Here is a 20,150-nt window from a genome sequence, read left to right as displayed (position 1 = left end):
ATCTTCTATCGTAAACTACGAGATCGGTTCTCTCTCGAAATCCAGGCCAATTTCGTGGCTCGAAATTGAAACGATCGCCGCGAGAAGTGATGCGTATAAATTTCGATGTCGTCGTTGACCAGTCGTCGAATTCTCGGGGAAAAAGGGAATCGAATCGGGATCGTGGCCATCCTAATGTCTTTATCTAACGCCTGGGGCAGTCAGAGTTGAGGCGTGAACGAAAAAATGCCGTGGAACGATCCATTAGACGTCACAGAACCTGTTCCCAAGGGACGAAATCGCATGAAAAACTCAAGAGTCACTCCAACCGAAAGTTACGTCTTATCGATTCGCTTTTTTTAGCAAAGCTCGATGGGGCTATGATTAATAAACGGTTTCTTCTTGCTGACTGTAAATAAGCCTGACCGTTGTAGCGATTGGACGCAATTGGGTTTTTCGAATTTGTTGCTTTCGTATGATAAAGTTAAATTTTTGACACATGCCCCGAAATCATGGTCTTTCAGTGGATTTACTGCGATATTTACACATAATTACAGTATACGTAACATTACATAATTATCTGCATTCGGACGAATAAAAGGACAAATAGATTCAATAGACAATAGACAGTTTAATTTACTCAAATAGTAATCAAGAAATTGTCGGTCTGTTTCGATACACGAATTGTCCCATATTTATTTGGCTGCCCAATTATATAATTTTTTTGACACATGTAACTTCTTTTTACACTTCAAATTATCAGAACTCTTTTTCCAAATACTTCGAATATTTCAGCCTAAGGAGATCTGATCATTTTGAGTTTGTGTAAAACACATATTTCTGATATCTTTATTATTCGCAAACTAAGCGTTGATCTGTCATGAAATTGAATATAAATATGTTCAAGTAGTACTCTTTTCTTATTGTTTAAGTAAAAATTTATATCTTGTAGTTTAGTAAACTTTTTTCATAAATATGACAAGATATTGCTATTATCCACAATTTATGTTATTTAAAAATTAATACGATTTAAACGAAGAAAATTTTCGTGGTAAGAAAGTACCAAAAGAACAAGAAAGTAACAATTAACAGAACAAAAGGTGAATAGCTATAGTTACGTGTCATACAGTTATGGCTCCGTCACTTTCTGTATGTTACTCCTTCTGTGTATGTAAGTATACGTTATTGCGCCGTTATTGATGGTATTTTTGCATGGAGCGACAAGAAATATGAGGTTAGCCGTTGTCGTTGTAGTAACGAGCTTTTTATGTTTGTTGAAAATTGAACGTTACTTCACCTTTTACTATGTCGCGTTTACAGTTTAAAGCCAAATGTTAGCCAAGAAACGAACTCCTGCTGAAATTTCAATCAATAATAAAATAATCAATAACAAAAACGTAGACGTAGTACATGACAGACAATTTTAACAGACAATCAAATTTGTTACATATTCTTGCATGAGAAGAATTTTTGTACCCCTAACTATTCTCTATTATCGACTTGTAAAACTTTAGTCCGACTCTTACGAGAACTAGCAATCCCCTCGTCCTTGTATTATTCATTCCAGAAAAACGTGATTTCGATATTTCCAGTTCAAATGGTACCTTTGTACGTATTATTTTAAGTGCTTACTATATTTAATAGAACTTGGTTCTAGCGTTAATAGGACGTTAAAATTTGCAACAGAATAACGCAACGAAAATTACATTTAACGCTAGACGATGTAACGTTTTAGAAATTAAAATTTCGCGACACGTGAAATCTACCGATTAAATTATTTGCCTTTGGAGGATTATTGATCGGTAAAGGAACTGCTGATAGTTTTATATATATATTCACGTACGACACGGAACGTCCCTTGATGACTCAATTTCCGTATCATCGATCAGTCATGAAACGACTCGTGACTAATGGTAACTCTAATTATTTCGTAATAATTTTGCCGCGCTCCGTTTTCGTCCTCCATTTCCGCGTTGTCCTTTTCTACACCTCTCTTCAAGCACGAGTTAACGGCATGAAAAAGGGTAGTAACACGTCTGCCGGAAGTTACAACGGAACTGCAACTTAACACGCGATACTTTCTCATTTTTATTAAATAATTCAGCTCCAGACATAATCGGCGACGTTCATCGAACTCGTAAACTCTTTTTTTATATTGGCCAAGATGTAGGAAGGTATCCATTTGATTCAGTTGCGTGTACACTCGTGACGAAAGCAATAGAAAGAAATGTATCGCGTCATGGTTCGTTTTGTTGGCCGTATGCCAGAGTCATTTCGAGCCTGTAATTAAAAATCAGTACGTTCTATTAATAGGTAATTTTTTCCTATTCTTACACGTTTATCAAATCTCAGAACGAAAGAAAAAGAGAATCACGTTGCAAACAAGCTAATACCTCGTTTTTAAACATTTTAAAGCTGGTGTATAGATATTTTCTCATCTAGGAACTCGACGTTTTCGTAATCGTTTCATTTTAATGTCATCCCTTTATTACAGTTCTAAATCGTATGTATTCGTTAAATTTCGAATCACTGTCAGTCGATATTTCAAATGATATTATCCTGATATTATCATTTGGACATGACCATAATCACTTTCCAAAAGGATTGCAAGTATAAATGGTACTGAAAGATCTCGAAATAAATTTAATACTATGCAGTCAGTCATCGGATATATATATATATATATTGATCTTTGTTATTTGAATTAATCCACAATTATTATGTACTCGCAGCTACTCTTCAGATATTATGCGTAATAACGTCATAGCCTTTATCGTGCCATTATCGTAGATTCATTTGCAGAGAGCATGACCAATACGCTTTTTACATCTGGTATACATGTATATGCGTGCATTATTAATGGTACAAGTAAATGCATGAAATATACATATATGACGTAATATAGAGTATACAATAATATCAATATTAATTAAAGTATTTATATTCAGGGACCATCACACTTCCGATTCAAAACTTTTTGTTAAATCCAAAATTTGTAAGCATACCGTTATACGCGGAATGGTGTAGCGCCAGTTCATGCTTGCATAGCAGTTTTCGTTCTAAAAATTTAATTGCCGAGTAATGGATGCACACTTCTGGGTTATGCAAGTATAACGTGCTTCGAAATCGATATTTTATACCAGTTTTATTATAGATACTGAAAGCAACGTGTCAGTTTGAGATCAACCAACCAACATGTTAAATAAAACAATCTACTCTGAGACATATAGATAACGCAACGTAAATTGAGAAACTGTGACACCTAAAGAAAGAAGCACTATCCGTTAATCACATCCTCGACTTCTTACAGTTTCTTGTCAAAACATAAAACAAACCTATAACGAATAATTTCATTGTTAAGTCATCCCGGGCGAAACTGAAGAAGGAACAGAAAAATATGCTGCTTGTGAACGACGTTAATTAAATCTCACTATAATTACGCTAAGTGGGCAACGTTCTTTTCGACAACGCACCACGTTGCAGAGCTGTCTCACACAGGCGCCGTTGCGTTCGTTAAAACGGAAGCGCCCTTTCATTTCCTGCGCCAGCAAGATAATACGGGCGTTGGAGACGATAAGACGAAGTCGGTCCAAGAAAAGCGCGCGGTAAAGAGAGCTGAGAGAAGGGAAAAGAAAAGTAATTGGAAGCTGCTAATGAAGTTTACGCTTGTAACTATAAAGTTGAGCGGCTTCCTTGCCTATTAGCGATTGGATTAGCCTGTGAGAAAAAGGAAAGGCTGTAAGGGGAGAGATAACGAGGGAAAGAGAAGGAATGGATCACAAGGAGGATCGGTGGGTGGAGGCCAGACACGCCGGAATCCGGATGCAGGAAAAGAAAATTAATTTCTTATTCACGGCACGGTGCCGCATCGTCGCAATTCGCTGCCTTTAATAACGACCGTCGAGACTGCGACGGAGAACGGAAACTCGAGCAAATCCGACAAAGACGCACGATAGTCCGACGAAAGAGAAAAAAAGGAGAATTGTAAAAACCTAGGCCGTTACTTCTTTTTTCGGATTGCTTTTAAGAGGCATAGCAGCCAACGGTGGCTTGGCTTCTGTTGGCCAATGAAATAAATATGATTACGATGCGATGTCTTCGGCTTTATACGTGCGCTGAAAGGGATACCATCTACTGAAAAAGAAGACAGGAATAGTAACAGAAGTTCCAATCCTGGTACAGGAGGTCGAGAGAAGCGTACGGGATAATCTTGGTTTCTCAAATTAATTATGCAAACCCTGTGGGAGTTTGACCTAGCTTGAGAGTAGCCGCGAAGTTTTGTACCCCTGGCAAGTTTGTTTTGAGTTCTTATGTGGCTCACGAACCGTTTTTTTTTCTTTTTGGACTAGGAAACGTCATTGACGCGGAGACATCGCTTTCTCGGATTTCAAGTATCGATCTCTTTGAATCAGGAGCAAGTGATGGATGCAAGTTCGATGGAAGTTTTGGACGATATTGGTTTTCTAATAGCGATGAGATACGTATATTTTACAATACGGTTCTACAACACATGCTGTTATAAGGAAATGAATCTTCGAATATTCCTTTCAACGGATGTTCCGCTCAATCTTAAACTGTATTTTAGATATTTTATATATCTTCGTATATTATATACGTATTATCTGGACCGTCAAAATCACAGAGTTAGTCTCTATAATCACTTAGGATTAATATTTATACTTTTGCATAAATTTTATACGACGAATGCATAAAAATCCATAGTCTAAATATTATTTTGAAGATATAATAAATATCACAGGACACGCTACTATGTTATCAACGCTAAACATCATTCTGGTTGTAAAAATATAATTAATTTAAAAACAATCTACTCGAACTATAACGCGAGGTTTCGCGTCGATCCAAGAAGGGTTAAGATAATAACTTTATTCCCCACGGTGGCACAAGAGTGAAAAAAGTGACAAACGTTGGCCACGCCGGTAGATAAACGGCCGAAAGGATCGGTTTGACAAGTTGACGCGTCGATACATTCGGTGACTACTTCCATTTCCGGTCGGATTTGGATTAAAATCACGACACCTATATTTCTTGTTCACGCCGGATACGTTACTAAAAACAAAAGAAGATAAAAGCAATAAAAAATTTGCTATGGAAACACTTTCCGGTGGAACGATCCACCGATATCGGTACGCTTATTTTCTTCGCGCGTTTCGTAAAATTATCGCCAGCATATTTTACCTTGTACGGACACCACAACGGAAACCATGATTCTCGCATAAACGCTCCGAGATATTGTTACCGGCGGACTATACAATTTACCGGTGGCAACATATTTCGGCTTGAATACAAGTTAAATTAAAAGTTGAAGCAACTGCCTGAATGAACGAACGAGGAGAAATATACGAAGATTGCGGCGGTCTATGTATTGGTCGGTTCACTTTGTACTACTTGCAAATTGCACGAGTGATCTACGATATTCGTGTATCGTTGGAATACATATTTGCACGTTTTGGAAACTTAATTCACTATCGAGTGGCAACGTTTAGATGGAAAAGGTTCGAAAATTTTATAGAAGCAGCATTGTGTTCGCAGAAGTATTAATAGTTAACGGATAGTAATAATCATTCTGCAAATTAATTCAATATTCTTTCTGCAATTTGTCGTTATTTTTGTCTTACATATAAGATACAATATTCAAGTAGCAGTTTATATTAAATGGGTTAAAATTTATGAATTAAATATACATAGATGTATTGTGAAATTTTACTTCCTTAAAGATCAATATTCATACATATATATCGAAAAACACGATATAAGGAGCAGAAAAGAGAAGATAAATATATAAGACATATCCTCAATATACAAAAGTTGATATTGGTACATACTACAATAGGAAAGAAACGGATGAACAGTTAAGAAGATGCCCTATACGATTGAAAAATTTTATTAAGAAACATATTCGATATTATGCAATACGTAGCTTTCATATATAAAATGTCCCATATTCCTCCTGCGAAACGAGGTTAACATATTTTACAAGTAAAAATAAAAAAATACATATACCATACAAAAATAAATAACGAAAAATCAGGAGATTTTCATATTTTTCTCAGAACTTTTAAAAAAAGTTCCCTATTTTTACTCACAGAATGTATCGATATTTTGTAAAAGAAAGCTGGGACAATCTGTATATATTTGTCAATTTTTCAAATGATTTCTATATTAAACGTGAAGCCAACGGGAACTCTTTGAACGATAAATCGCGAAATCGATTTTCATTGAAGTAATCGTAGCCACCAATGAAGCAGTATTACCTATGTATTACCTATGTATTACCTATAGATTCTAATACAAACAGTCTTCGGATATTAACGCAGAAAACTCGACGGTTCTGCAACTACGGATCGTCGAGTAGATTCTAAGCCGCAAGGAGAATGAAAGGATAATGCCTGCGGCACACAGGGAGCACATTGTTTCCTGCCTCTATTATATATCTCGGAAAGGATTGGCCCATCTGGCATGGCCATTTATTGAGATCCGTTTCAGGTTCGAGCGCACGTGAGACCTTGATCTGAATAATGATTGTCCTAATCTCTAGAATCGTGCATTGCTGCCGACGGTTCTAATTAGTTTCGTGAACGACGGAACGATTGAAACTTCGACCGGTGTTCGATTAATTGTTGTAACAATTTGACAGAATTGCTAGGACATTCGTGCACATTTGAAAAGAATTATCTGTATGTAGTTACGAAATTGAAATACATATTTTAATTTAACGTGTTCTACTCTATAATAGTATCGAAAAAGTCATTTAAACGAAGATGATGAGAAATCAAGAGCTGACAATTCTTTGTCATAAGTTTTTATACTGTTGATCGATTATAGTAGTTGATGCGATCGTAAACAGTGAATGAAAAAGATTAGAGTATATTATCGAAAATCATGATACTATTTTAAAATAAAATTGTCAACGTTATGTCACAAAACTTTCTTTTCAAGTAACTTTCGTCTCTCCTATTACGCATATCTACATATTATACATATTCTGTTGTACACACATGTATTATTCAGTAAGTAATCTTAGTGTCTAAGGATCGTCGACTTTCTATTCAGTGCGACGAGATAATGTATAATAAATTAAGCATTACGAACGAATGTCTCACGAATTCAGCTCCGTTTTCTTTTGTCATTGCAAAGTGCATCCTGCCATTAATTCTAGAAATGGAGGATATTCGTCTCGCCTGGGTATTAAATCACGGCATTACGACGATTAACCCTGGCTGAGGCTAAGTTATAGTTGCTCGGCTCGCGTTTCTCGAGTTTCTGAACGCGGCCTCCACTTCTCTCTAACCCTCTTCTTCTCCCTTTTCTCGCCGTTATCCGACCGTTTCCGTATCAAAGTTCTGTTACGCGGTGAGAAAGGTGACCCAATGTTATCGGAGGTTATCGTCCGTTCAAACTTTGCCCTGGAATTAATCTCCAGCTTTTTTCCTTTCGCCTCGACGATTTAGGGTTAGCCAGAGTGAAAATTAATATACACGAAATGAAATTACTTGTACGCGAACATTGAAAATGTCAAAGACGTTCGCTGGTTCCAACGACATAGTTTACTTTACAGTTTGTTTTATAAGATAATATTATGTATAGGCGATAGACAAGATGCCTTCTTTTTTTTTCAATTGAGAAGTTGGAATGGTAAACAATGTAAGTGTCAGATGTAAAGATCTTCGATAGATACAAAAACTTCTGTCAATTTTGCTACTTACATTGTTTATTATTAGAAGTCTACGGACTCTCATGACTCTTTCATGACTTTTTCAAATTTAGGAGAAGAGCAAGCAACAAACGACGTGCCGGATTAATTAAATTCATTTGTTTGTCTACTATATTTTTATCTTTTTTAGACACTTCCGATTATATCTATACCGCGAATGTTTAACATAATCGTGGGAAATTTTAATCTGAAAAAATATACAGAATACATAGAATGTAGAGAGTTAAAAATAATGATAAAAATATACAAAGTCTCGTTATTTCTCGTTATTTCATTGCTTGGTCCTTAATTATTATATAATTAATATACAAATAATCGTTACATAAATAATAATTACAATAAACAATATTTTCCGTTATTTTCTTCTGTAATGAGAAACGTTGGAAGCTCGTTAAGAGTTATTTTCACTGGAAAAGACGTTTTTGCTCCCTCTTTGCCTTTGGTTGTTCCTCGTTCTTAGCATAGCAAAAGAAAATAAAAGCTTCTACTTTGTTCGCGGCTTGGCCCAGCATATTCGTACGTATGCGCACAACGCTCACCTCTTATCATCAGTATGTATAACGTAGTCGTGGAACAAAGGGATTTAAAGTGACGCAATTCAGAAGTCTCGAATGAATATTCCAAATGAGAAGAAGCTGGACAGTAGTAGCGGAGCTTGCAGCCCATAGTAAGATTCACCGAACGACCGGATGGCGAGGACGATATTTAAAGAAATGGGGAAGAGGCAACTACTGCTCGTTTTATTAAATCAAACACAAATTGCTCATATTCTTGTCTTATGTTCTTCTTTTTACTACTTCCATCGTACTTTTTGATTTTTAACAGCAAGCGTATGGTATATTAAAATGGGAAAGAAATCTATTCTTTCGTAGATTATAAAGTTCGAAAGTACGTTGAATCGTAACTTTTATTTCTATAAACGAGGAATCATAATTTTAACTAGTCGATCGTATCTATTTGTAAAAATGATTGGTTCGTGAATTAGTTTTCTTACTAATAATATTTATTAATATCCTAATAAAATCGTGGTATTAAACTTTTCCACTCTGACGAAATAATTCCGCGTGTTCACGCGCGACGCAAACCCAGCAACGCCTCACTTCCGTTTATGGATAACCCGTTGGCATTGGCACGCTTCTAATTCGCGTCATCAGTATGTATAACGCGGCGGCGTAACAAAGGGATTTAAAACGGGCGCGCACAATTCAGAAGTCTCGGTTGAATATTCGGTACGAGAGGAAGGTGGACGAGAGGTGGACAAAACGAGCGAGTGGGGAACGATATCCGCAGAATTCAGAGCCGTGGAAACTTGGTAGCCATTCATTATTTCGCGCTCTGGCCGTACGTTGCACCCGAACGGGACCAAGGGATGGGAGAGAGATGGCACGAAGAAGGGTTGCTGAATTAGGGAAAACTGCGCGAGTACGATTACCATCCTCCAATTTACTTCGGCCATGTTTCGGTGCGTCCTCTAGGAGACAGAGAAGAGACTGACGGTGTGAAAGAAAGAGATAATAGCGACAGAGGGAGAAAGAAAGGGATCTTGCAGCGACACACGCAATCGCAATGCGAAGTCGCATTCAGGTTTGGTAATTGAAAGCTTAGAGGGCCGAATGTGTGTGCCCTTGACAGAGATGGTAACTAGGTACACGCAATAATTTAAACCGGAATTTGGGATGCAAACGCGAAAATAGTGGAAGAGGAGAGCAGTCCAGTTATCCGCTTAGCGCGAAGTGCTTGTGTCGAATCTCACTTTTCATCAATTTTCCAAGCGGGAGTTGGTTCGGTCTCCGGCTGGGTTGTTCCGTATTCGCTAGGGATTTTGTTTTCCAGCTCGGCAAAGATCGACTCGATCGACCAAACACTGCCACTTTTATCTCTCAAACCGGTACGAGAATAACGTGTAATTAAATCGCTTTTATCCAAGTTATTACTCTTGTAAAATCTGAGCCGCGACGTTGTTACGTTTGCTAGTGATGAATTTAGTGATGAATTCGAAAATGGTATGTCAGTGAGTTCTGTGACGAATTTCTATATTTACGAAATTAAAAACTGATAGAAATAAATCGATGGTATAATTTAATTTATATAGAAATAAAATAGAGTTAGGAAATATATTTTAGATAATATAAGATGTAACTGGCTTTCATTCTCACTGCTACCATCGAAAGTAGTTAGTGAATTAGAAGCAAATAAATTTGGTTAAAGGCGTTTAATTTATATAGATAGAATAAGGATAGAATAAAAGGACGAATAGAATTACCATGTTTGTAATTATGTTTCGTGTATCACGGAAAAAATGTCGTAGCAAGTAAAATCTTGCTATTCAATCACACTTAGCGACACCAAAGGTAATTAATTTGAATCTTATTACATTTCATCACTGCACACTTTGTAAGCTACTTTTAACGCTCCTATTTAATTACAACTAACTTTAATCGAAGTAGTCACGCAACGGTCAAATAGAATATTCACAGCGGAACCTACTTTAGCAAACTTTCAACGAATCTCTTGTATTCCTTCTCTTATTCACGGCTTTAGCAGAGTCTCGATTTATTTAAATTCGAAAGCTGTTCCAACGATGGATATCGATGGGATAATATTCGTAGTTACTGTCGATTCGTTGATCGAATAAGTTTGCTGATAAAGCGAGCAGGACCGATCGAAATTAGTCAAATGTAAAAAGATAAGGATCGAAGAAAGGGAAACAGAAGATTACGACAAAGATAACCATTCAATGTAGAAGAATGAAAAGAAGTTTGGTAGGCGTTGACACGGTGACATAGTCGAACGATTACGTTCATTTGGCACGTTTGAGTACTGTAAATGGGAATGAAACCTGGAGTATACGAATGACCCGCTTTATGTTCTTTTCCCTTTTTCGCTCTGTTATTCTTTAATTTTCTAATAAATACGAATGTCTCGTGAAACTAGGTAAATTAATTTTTTCTTTTTCCTTTTCATTTAGAAATAGCGACAGTGGAATAAATTGCATTACAATGATGTTGCAGTTCATTTCATATCTCCTGCTGCGCTTTTCTTTTATCACGTCACACGATTTTATGCGCGATACGCACGTACAGTCTAGCAGAATTGAAATTCGCACGAAAAGGTTTAATTTTGAAATTGTTGAAATTGATATGTTGGTGTTTTACCAAGCGTGTGAAGAACAGCTGATAAATTTTAATCTATTAAATGGAAGTTTGTATAATAATATTGATATTACAAACGATAATACGTATCGGATAATTAACGTGCATTATACAGAAGAAAGGAAAACAAATTCTATTCATTTTAATACTCGTAATAAAACGACAAATCACGTAATGCTATAATAAGATATTTAAAATAAATATCCTGTCAATTTGCAGTGCTCGTGGCTATCAAAAATGCTACAAACTCTCCAAACAACTCAGCAACATATTCTCTTCTTGTATCAAATCCGCAAATAATATTATTCGTTCGCTTCTAACCCGACAGACGCGACTTGAAAAATTTAAACGCCCAGGAGCAATATCTTTATACCGCGAGGACGCATAAGTGGTTGAGACTCGCGTATCGTTCGCCTGGTCTTAAAGTTATTCGCCCACATCTCAACAACTAATAGAAGAAGACAAATCTGTCGACGTCGTGGAATCAAAACATTTTCCTGTCATAAGACAAGGAACGTTCCTTCTTTTCTTCGTTCGCCATTTTTCATCTCAGCGAATGCGTAGACGCGAATCCTGTTAGATTCAATATCTTCCATACGAGGTATAAAAAAGTAACGCAGTGAGAAAGAGCATGCAACATTCCCTGGGGAAAAGTGGAACAAAAACCACGAATGCACAATTTGATCAATACACTCGAGGGTATAGAAATATTCACAAAAATATCTGGGATACTTGCTATAGAAAACTAATAGTACGGTCATTCTTGTTATATAATTTTTGATTAATAATAAATGTATATTTGCGATTATAATAATCTTGTAACTACTGTACACATTTCCAGACTGATTTGAAATTTTATCTACATATATAATCATAATTATTGTGCCTTAAAGCAGTGTTAATGTAATTTCAAAAAGTTTGTAAGCAACACACATAATATATTCATGAAAGATTTCTATAACAGTTCAAACACTCTTGTGAACTACTGTATTTCAATACGTATCTTGACTTACACGTATTTGAAGTTGTATCAGCGATAAGTTTCGAAGAAAATTGCGTACAAACAAGCCACTCGAGACGATCGTGAAATTTTATCGTTAACGTTGATCATGCTTCACTTTAACAAGCCCGTGAAATACGATTGAGTTAATGGGTTTCTATTAATATCGGTACGCGAGCATCGCATATCACTTCAGCGCTACTCGAAGGTATTCGATGTTAAGTGCTTAGTTTTCGTAATATCGACGAGAATAATGCAGCTTCGAGTGCAATATTTTTAGCCCATCGACATATTTAATTGTACATCTCTTTTGTGAATAGTTTATATTAAACTTTAACCTTCAAAATATATTATTTTAAAAGGTTCGGAAATATATTTTGGTTTCATGTAAGGTTATTGATAAATAGATAAAAATATCGTGTCTTAACATTGTAACCAAAATTAACTATTTTCAACTTAAAATGCATATATATATCCTGTACTGTTAAAAATTCGATTCGCTACACATATTAATATTTGAAAAATTCCCTTAATTAAATAACAGTTTTTCTGAATGAATTTTCTACACGTGCATGTACTCCGGTTCTATTCCAACAGCATCGTGCAATCTGCAAAAACTGTACCCAATGGGTTGTAAACTCTCTGCCAATAGGCACTTTAATTAACTTTTATTAAGATGGAAATTCAGATAATAACCGACTTTAATTGAAACTTTACGAAAGCAGAAAATTTCAGTCGAATCATGGAAAGCTTGAAAAAATCCAAATTGTAAAATAAACAAACTTTATCAATTTAATGAATTTTAATCAAATTATAGAAAGATTTAAAAATCAACAATCAAAGCTTTAAGTTAATCAATTTGTATTTTGAAGCGAAAAGACTTCAGTTTAATTATAAAAAGCTCGAAGAACCAACATTGTAAACTAATCAAATTTTATCCATTTATAATATTATCTGATATCTGTAACATTTAAAGCTCATTATATCTCAACAATGCTTGCGTATGAAAAATAGAACAAAGAAATATAGTAATCACAAACAAAAAATACTACAATGAATTTGTTTTAAGTATAGTATAAATAGTAGATAAATGGTACCTTACTTTGAAAATTTCATATATTTTTGCATATTATGGACATCCTATATTCTCTTATACATTTCTCTTTCCCACAAATACAAATATTCAAAAAAACATCCGCAATCATAATTTCAATATTTTATTTTTTCGTCTACGAAACATTTTTAACATCACGACTTATTTTTACCCCCAAAAATTAAGCTTCATCCACAAACGAAGCGACCATAATTAAGTTAAGCAAAGAATGTAACGAGCTTTCGTTTTCTCTGCACGCTCAGGAGACTTATTGTTGCAACGAACGTGATAAAAGTTGATGGCGGCATTAAGCCGTGTATCCTTACGTGTATCCTGATACGATACTCGAAGAGATCTGCTTTATATATGAACGTTTCAAGGACACGTTCGTACATAAGTTTCATATTGACGATGTAATAACGTCGGAGCGACTCTCTTAAATTTAGATACACCGTTTTCCTAGGAACGGTCGCGATCCCATCTTTAGATGCGAGGCGTAAAAAGAGACCTTTAACCTCTCCGCAGGTTCAATGGAAACATACGAAACGATGGATGGGTCATTTTGAAAACGTGAACCGACACGTGTCGCACGTGTCGAGATCCGCTGACGCATGGCTCAGCGGAATGCGACTGAAAATAAGGAAAGCTTGAAAATTATTATGCTCGAAATTGTTATACGGTATTGCTAGTAAATGTGATCGCACTTTCAAACTATCGATTGAAATAGATGACTCTTTAGAAGTTCCTAGAACGATAATTATACGTACCAAGTTTGAGGAGTGCCTGTTATCTTCAGTCTGACTAATGATAGGCTGCTACTACTTGCGTACTACTAGTATAATGCTTCTCCCTCTTATATACATACTTCTTTCGCCTCTGTTTCTGAAAATTTGTTAACATATGCATTATTAGTTAGATTACGAAGAATGGACAATGCCGAAATCGTTTAAAAAAGTTTAGTATATTTCAATGTGCATATACGTAAATAAGTAAAATATTGCTATAGGGATTCGGAAAAGCAAATGTAAATTTTATATTTAATTTACTAGTGCCAAATTAAATTACATTAATTTAACCCCAATCTAACTCCAGGAAAAAGGAAATCTCGTTTATAGGTACTTAATTAAACTTCACTATGAGCTTATCGAACAATCCAATATATCCAGTGGAAAAGAATATTTATATCTTTTATTCTAGAAAAAAGGAACGAACGATGAGTACTACAACAGATAAATTTTAATTCACCCTGATAGGATCCACAAAAGAATTTCGGTCAATCGTAACAAAATAAATGAAAGGAAATTTCTGATCGAATTGTGTGCCAGCAAAGAGTAGATTTAATTACTTCAAATCTCTTATATTTCGAGAGCCGCCGTTGACGACGTTCTCTATCACCAGCGTGTTCGAGATTCCCAGTAACAATCGGGCAAATTATAATTGAATCCCTAATGAAAAGTCGGGGCAAAGGCTGGTTGAAACCTTGGCAAAGCAATTACGAATCTTCTGTGAGGGAATCGTAGATGCTAATCCGTAATCGACGTGCTCAGGACTACTGACAATGCATCACGGTATCCCCCCTCTCTTCTCTCACTCTATCGTCGCACGCTCGTCTGTTAAATTATGGAAGTTAATAACTCATCAGCGCGCCCTACTTATACGGCTACGTGCTGTCATAATCGGCTCATGAATATCGTATTATGGCATGAAACGGCAGCAAAATTCGCTTCCACGCAAGATAGGCCACCCCTATTGTCCTTCCCTGATTAGGCTCCTTGTTATCTCAAAAGCATTTATCAGCTACGACGTAACAGAGAGGAGACTTGACTGTTTCATTGTCTAATGTGGGAGTGAGTGCTAAGTTAAAATGAGTTGAGCCTATGACGAGTGCTAGATATAAACTTCCTTTCAACCATAGTTAGGAATAATATTATAAATTTATGTTGTCAGATTTTTGATCAAATTGCTCAAAACAAGTTCATACATAACATATGAACGTATAGAGCCTGTTCTATATAAAATTATTCTTCTCTTGTCGGTTACTTGACTCAAACCAAAATCCATTAGTACTTTGGTTAAAGAAGCCATTTTAATTCGTTCGTTTTTAGATGGTTCGTAAACGCTCCCGAAACAGAGATCTGCTTATAAGAAAGAAGAAAGTTTTACTCTACTACAAATATAATACAGCATTCTACAGAGAATTTACTGCGATATAACAATCAAAGCAAAAACTACTAGTTGCAACCAATCATCCAACACACACGTCTGCTTCACACGAATAAAATGTCCCTCCATTTTTATGTCTTCACATGCTTCCGTTCTCTCTTCTTCTTACTTCTATCGCAAACCATCTGAATGAAAGTATAACGTGGACAAAGTAACAGAACGATTCTCAACGCTCGATGCTGAGAGAGGATAGAGGTGAAGGTGGCCGTTGTGAGTACAGTTGGGGACAATTAGGGCAGTTTCACCGACGCAGGAAGTGACATCAGGTTGCCGTGTACCCTCGGGGCTATTGTTCGCGACACGTACAACCAGCGTCGACTCTCGACTATCTCACCCTTTGCCGCTCATCCCCTACTTCTCCCTCTCCCGTTCAGAAACTGTCAACCACCCTCACGGTGGAACCGGCGTTGACCTACAAAATGCAGTAGCTTGTCGAGACCGGTTGCCAACGGTTTGCGACAGGTTTACGTGAGGAACCGTCCTAACTGGCCTAGACTATCGTATCAAGATACAAACCGTGTCACAGTCGAGGTGCTGTTAAAAGCGGAGGCGGGTGTGGAGCTTGCGTGGACGGTAATATTTCAGAAAAGCGAGATGCACGAAGGTGTACGGTCGCGTAAAAGCGCACAGAGAGGCTATAGACCCGTTCTTTTTTGCTCTCTTGTTTTTGTTTTTATCGAGTTTCGCTTGCTTTTACAAAAATGGGAGTTCGACAATGGTTAAAACGACGAAAATGGGACATAAATGTTTGGCAATTATGCTTCTTATTTTATGATATTGCGTTAGCGTCAAGATTCTGTAAAGACGTCATTGCGATCGATATAGGAATATTTGTAACAAATGCTGCTGACGTTACTAATACGATTTATAACATTTCACATTTCTATTATGTATCGTTAATAAATATTGTAAATTCTTGACAATTCATTTACATTTTATTTTTAAGTTTCCGATCTCTTATTTTGCAGAGTACATCACTTTTCCTTGACGCTATTTAGTATTTATATGGCACGAAAGAGATACAAGCTTGTGTTTTGCTCTTAACGCTTGCGAAACTCGCGGAGTACGGCACAACTCGTACGGAAGGTCTTGATAAATTATGCTTTCCACATATTTCGCAACATTAGTACAACACTAATTACTTTCAGTTAACAGATGAAACGGGTTATAAACCACGTAGAAACATATACAGCTATTCATACACTCCGCAATTCCTCGATTAAGTTCACTGTTATACACATTAGCTTGTGTAACATTAAATAATGAATAATGATAAATTATTAATAAATATATATAGTAACATTAAATTATACTGTATACATGTATATATTGCTTTTTAGCCACCAAGTGATACAAAAATGAATAGAAACTAATTATTCTTGCGTAGTCATTACATGCAATTTTTCTAAATGATGCAGAAATACTTCGATATTCCTTTCCATCACTCGACAAACTATATTCTCTATTCTCAAGTGCTTTCGAGTATGCTCTATCCATCCTTATTTCTACAATTCCAGTAGTCACTGCCAGCACGTGTTCATATTAGTACCACGCTGTACGTTTAGCCTGAACGATTCCCTTAAAAACGTCCGTGCCAGGAAAGGACAAGCCCGAGGACTTGTCCCGGACGAAGAACAAACAGACCAGGAAAACATCTTTCTGCATCCTAAGCGAGTTCTGAATAGAGGCCATTGTCTTAGGAAATCTCTTTGAATCGTTGCTTGGATAGTGTTATTTTATATTTTCGAGCAAATCCCTTCGGTCACGGGACGTCTCGACAGTTTTCCACGGGAACGGGTTGCCGGAAATTTGAATAATCCTTGTATACGAGCATCGTGTGTCCCCTACGACTCTCACCCTCATGGCCATTCGAATTTATTCGACGGAAACTCAGTCGGATGGGCAACCAACGTTCGATCCGGTTGCAAATATTCGGCGTTGCAGCTTTAAGATCAGCCGCCGACTGGTCGCCTCGAAATGGCTGGATTTCATTGGTCCCTGCTTGCCACAAGCGAATATCCCGAATGAACTCAAAAAAGTGGGGAAGATTCGTGTAGAAACTCGAAACTGCAATAACAGAACTTGAAACGTTCTTTCTACGATCGTCTCGATGCCAATAGAAACAGCCACGGCGATGGCAATTAAATCGGACCGAGGCGTAAACTTGCAGTTCCCTTGAATTACAATGGACAGAAATCGCCTCTGGAGGGAAATGAAATTTTCGAATGGGATAGAGATAAGAATGAACGAAAGCATGAATTGCTTTCCAGACAGAAGTGGCAGTTTCGGTGTTCTACGGCGCTTCTTGCCGCCAGTATCCTTCTAGACTTTGGAAATATTTTTATTCTTGGGTCACTATTGTTTAAGTAAAAAGAAACTGAATATAGGATGTTATTATCCGAATTTATACGATTCACGAAAAAGTTTAAAAGTTTAGTATTTAATAGATGCATGTTAACCCATAAAAATTTTCGTACACTCCGTACGAACTTGCTTTTGTTAACATAAAATGCTACGAAATTTTATTGAGAAGTTAATGCATTCTATTATATATGAAGACGATTGAGCTCTGTCTCATTGTTTCATTATTCTACTACGATATAGTAACTGTGAAATGCAATAATTGAGAAAGTTATTATACCAATAATGATTGTTAAAGTTATTATACGGTGTAATAATTGTAAGAATAATTATACGGTATTGGATATTAACAGTAATTGTAGTCAACTGAAGAACAGCGTGGCGAGTGGAAAATACGTACTCGTTAACCTGCCTAAACTAAATTCGATGGTGGTAAGGGTGAATGTTACATCGTGAGATACGAGATTGCATTGGTGGTTAGGTAGCTTTGGGAAAGCGAACCCCATCCGGAACCTCATGGGCATTTGTACCGCATGTAGCCAGTAGACACATCCGCGGTACAAGATGGGGTTTTACCACAGAGTTCCGATAAATATTATTCTTAATAAAACAATTACAGAGCACGACGATTTCACTGAAACAGAGATCCATATCGTTTCTATGCGTGGTGTGTTTACAACTTTTGATTATTTATTATTCTTTATCTAAACAATATCGAGCGTGCGATGTCAATGAATCTCGTTGTCAATGAATCAAGAAGATGTATACCCGTTTTTGTTTACACGGCTACAAGAACGTTATTGAACTACTTAGAACTGCAATCCATTGATTTTGTACTTGTATAAATAACTTGTATTTCATGTTACTGGTTACCTTTTGAGTGCTATTGACGTAGTTTTATTTGATGAACATAGAAGTAGATATGATGTGATACTTGTTCAGCACGTCAATGGCTGATTGAGTAATGTGAAGTTTATTAGCGTTCAAGCGCAGAACAAGCTCGAACCAGAGCTAAAAAAACACTTGACATCCATTCGATTTTATTAGCACATTCTATTTTTACAAACTGTCTTCGACAGCCTGTCACCGATCAATCATATATCTGTAACTTCTGTACTTTCACATCATCCTTCTCATATGCAATCAATCAATAATCGAGTACCTATAAAAAGTTTCTAATAAAACTAAAATAGAGTGCATGCTAGTAGTTTCAGAACATAGTAATATCACTTATACATTGCTGGCCTTAGGTATTTGGTATTCCTTACATTTACTCTGTATGCTAAAGGATATCTTATTTCCTGTTTGCATAAATAAATAAATAAAAAAAAGTTTGTCACGAAAAACAAACATTTTATTCTATTTGCGATTAGTATTTTACATCGTACTGTATGAAATAATTTATTAACCACTTTAGAAAAAAAAATATATACAATTTTTTAATTGTATGTATTTTAATAATAAAGCGGCTGCTTAATCAAGAATGATTTCAAAATTACTTTGTTAAAACAGCAAAAAGGTATTACTATTTCTGATTTCCATATTTAATGGATTTCTATCTCTTCAAATTACATTAAACAACAAAAATTTTTACCTCCGTCCCATTTTCTTTATCTTATTACCATTCTATTGGTCTCCGCTGTACGGTAGCTGGCTTGAAAAGAAAACCTCATCGGAGGGTTTCTAAATTATTGACAGTACACTTTACCGCGGAGCTCTTAATGCAACCTCGAAGTCGGTTTCCACGGCGCGGCGTCAAGCTGAGTTGCAGCCACTTGTTTTACAAAAATTCCCCGGTTTTTACCGTCTGCCGCTCTTCATCGTTTATTTTCAACGTCAAGGAAGCGTAATAAGTTTAGGAAGTCTCAGGATTCAGGCTGCTTTCGTTGAATCCAGTCGATCCAGACGTTGCGTCGCGTTCGTTATAGAATCGTACGTAATTATCATAAGATTGTCTGGTTTCACTGTGAAAAAAACCTGTGTTAATTACAGACTAGACATAAAAGTCGGTCAATACAACTTCGTGTTTTACGTCAACTATTATTCTTAACTGTGAAATTATTTATTCGTTTGTATAAAATTGCGATCTGAAATAGTGCATCTATTTATGGATCGACTTTTTGAGAAATTTTTCATGTGAATATATGTACGTACGTATTGAAGTATATTAGAATTTTCATTAAATATCAATCCTTTTTTTTGTCCAGAAACATTAAATTAATTATTTCATTGTTAATAAAATTTAATTTTTAACTACAAAGCTTAATAAATAATTTCACAGATTTCAATTAAATTTATACGTATTCTATCATCATTATTTAATTGACTAATTTCTAACTTCTACTTGTTAAACAATACGTATCTCGAAATTCGACGATATATCCATCTTGGACGATGAGAATGTCGCGAAGATTGTGAGGTAAGTGCTGAGGTTTTTCGCTCATTGTCAATTCTGTTGTCGGAGGATTTATCAGCCTGCCAGCGTTCCATGATCAGATCCTTCTAGAAAACTCTTATCGCTCTCTACCGCAAGTCCGAGTGTTCCCAAGTCATCGGCGGCGCGGCGCGTGAAACAACAGAGAGGGTTGATCCTCTTGATCCTCTTGT

The 20,150-nt window shown here is 36.2% G+C and overlaps 1 long non-coding RNA gene across 1 annotated transcript; it reads right to left on the bottom strand.

The window, feature by feature from the left end:
* Window positions 1–15,086: 15,086 nt before the first annotated feature.
* LOC117232517 lies at window positions 15,087–19,726 on the bottom strand. Its single transcript, XR_004493138.1, has 4 exons — window positions 19,138–19,726; window positions 18,417–18,705; window positions 17,944–18,177; window positions 15,087–17,211 (listed from the first exon to the last, which is right to left on the bottom strand). It is a non-coding gene; the product is annotated as an uncharacterized LOC117232517 (long non-coding RNA).
* Between the last annotated feature and the right edge of the window lie 424 nt (window positions 19,727–20,150).

Source organism: Bombus vosnesenskii, unplaced genomic scaffold, assembly GCF_011952255.1.
Source record: "Bombus vosnesenskii isolate JDL3184/JDL3185 unplaced genomic scaffold, Bvos_JDL3184-5_v1.1 scf7180000013289, whole genome shotgun sequence".
In the NCBI taxonomy this organism is placed as follows: Eukaryota; Metazoa; Arthropoda; class Insecta; order Hymenoptera; family Apidae; genus Bombus; species Bombus vosnesenskii.
The sequence above is the reverse complement of the archived record's forward strand: the minus strand, read 5'-3'. Positions and strand labels throughout refer to the sequence as shown.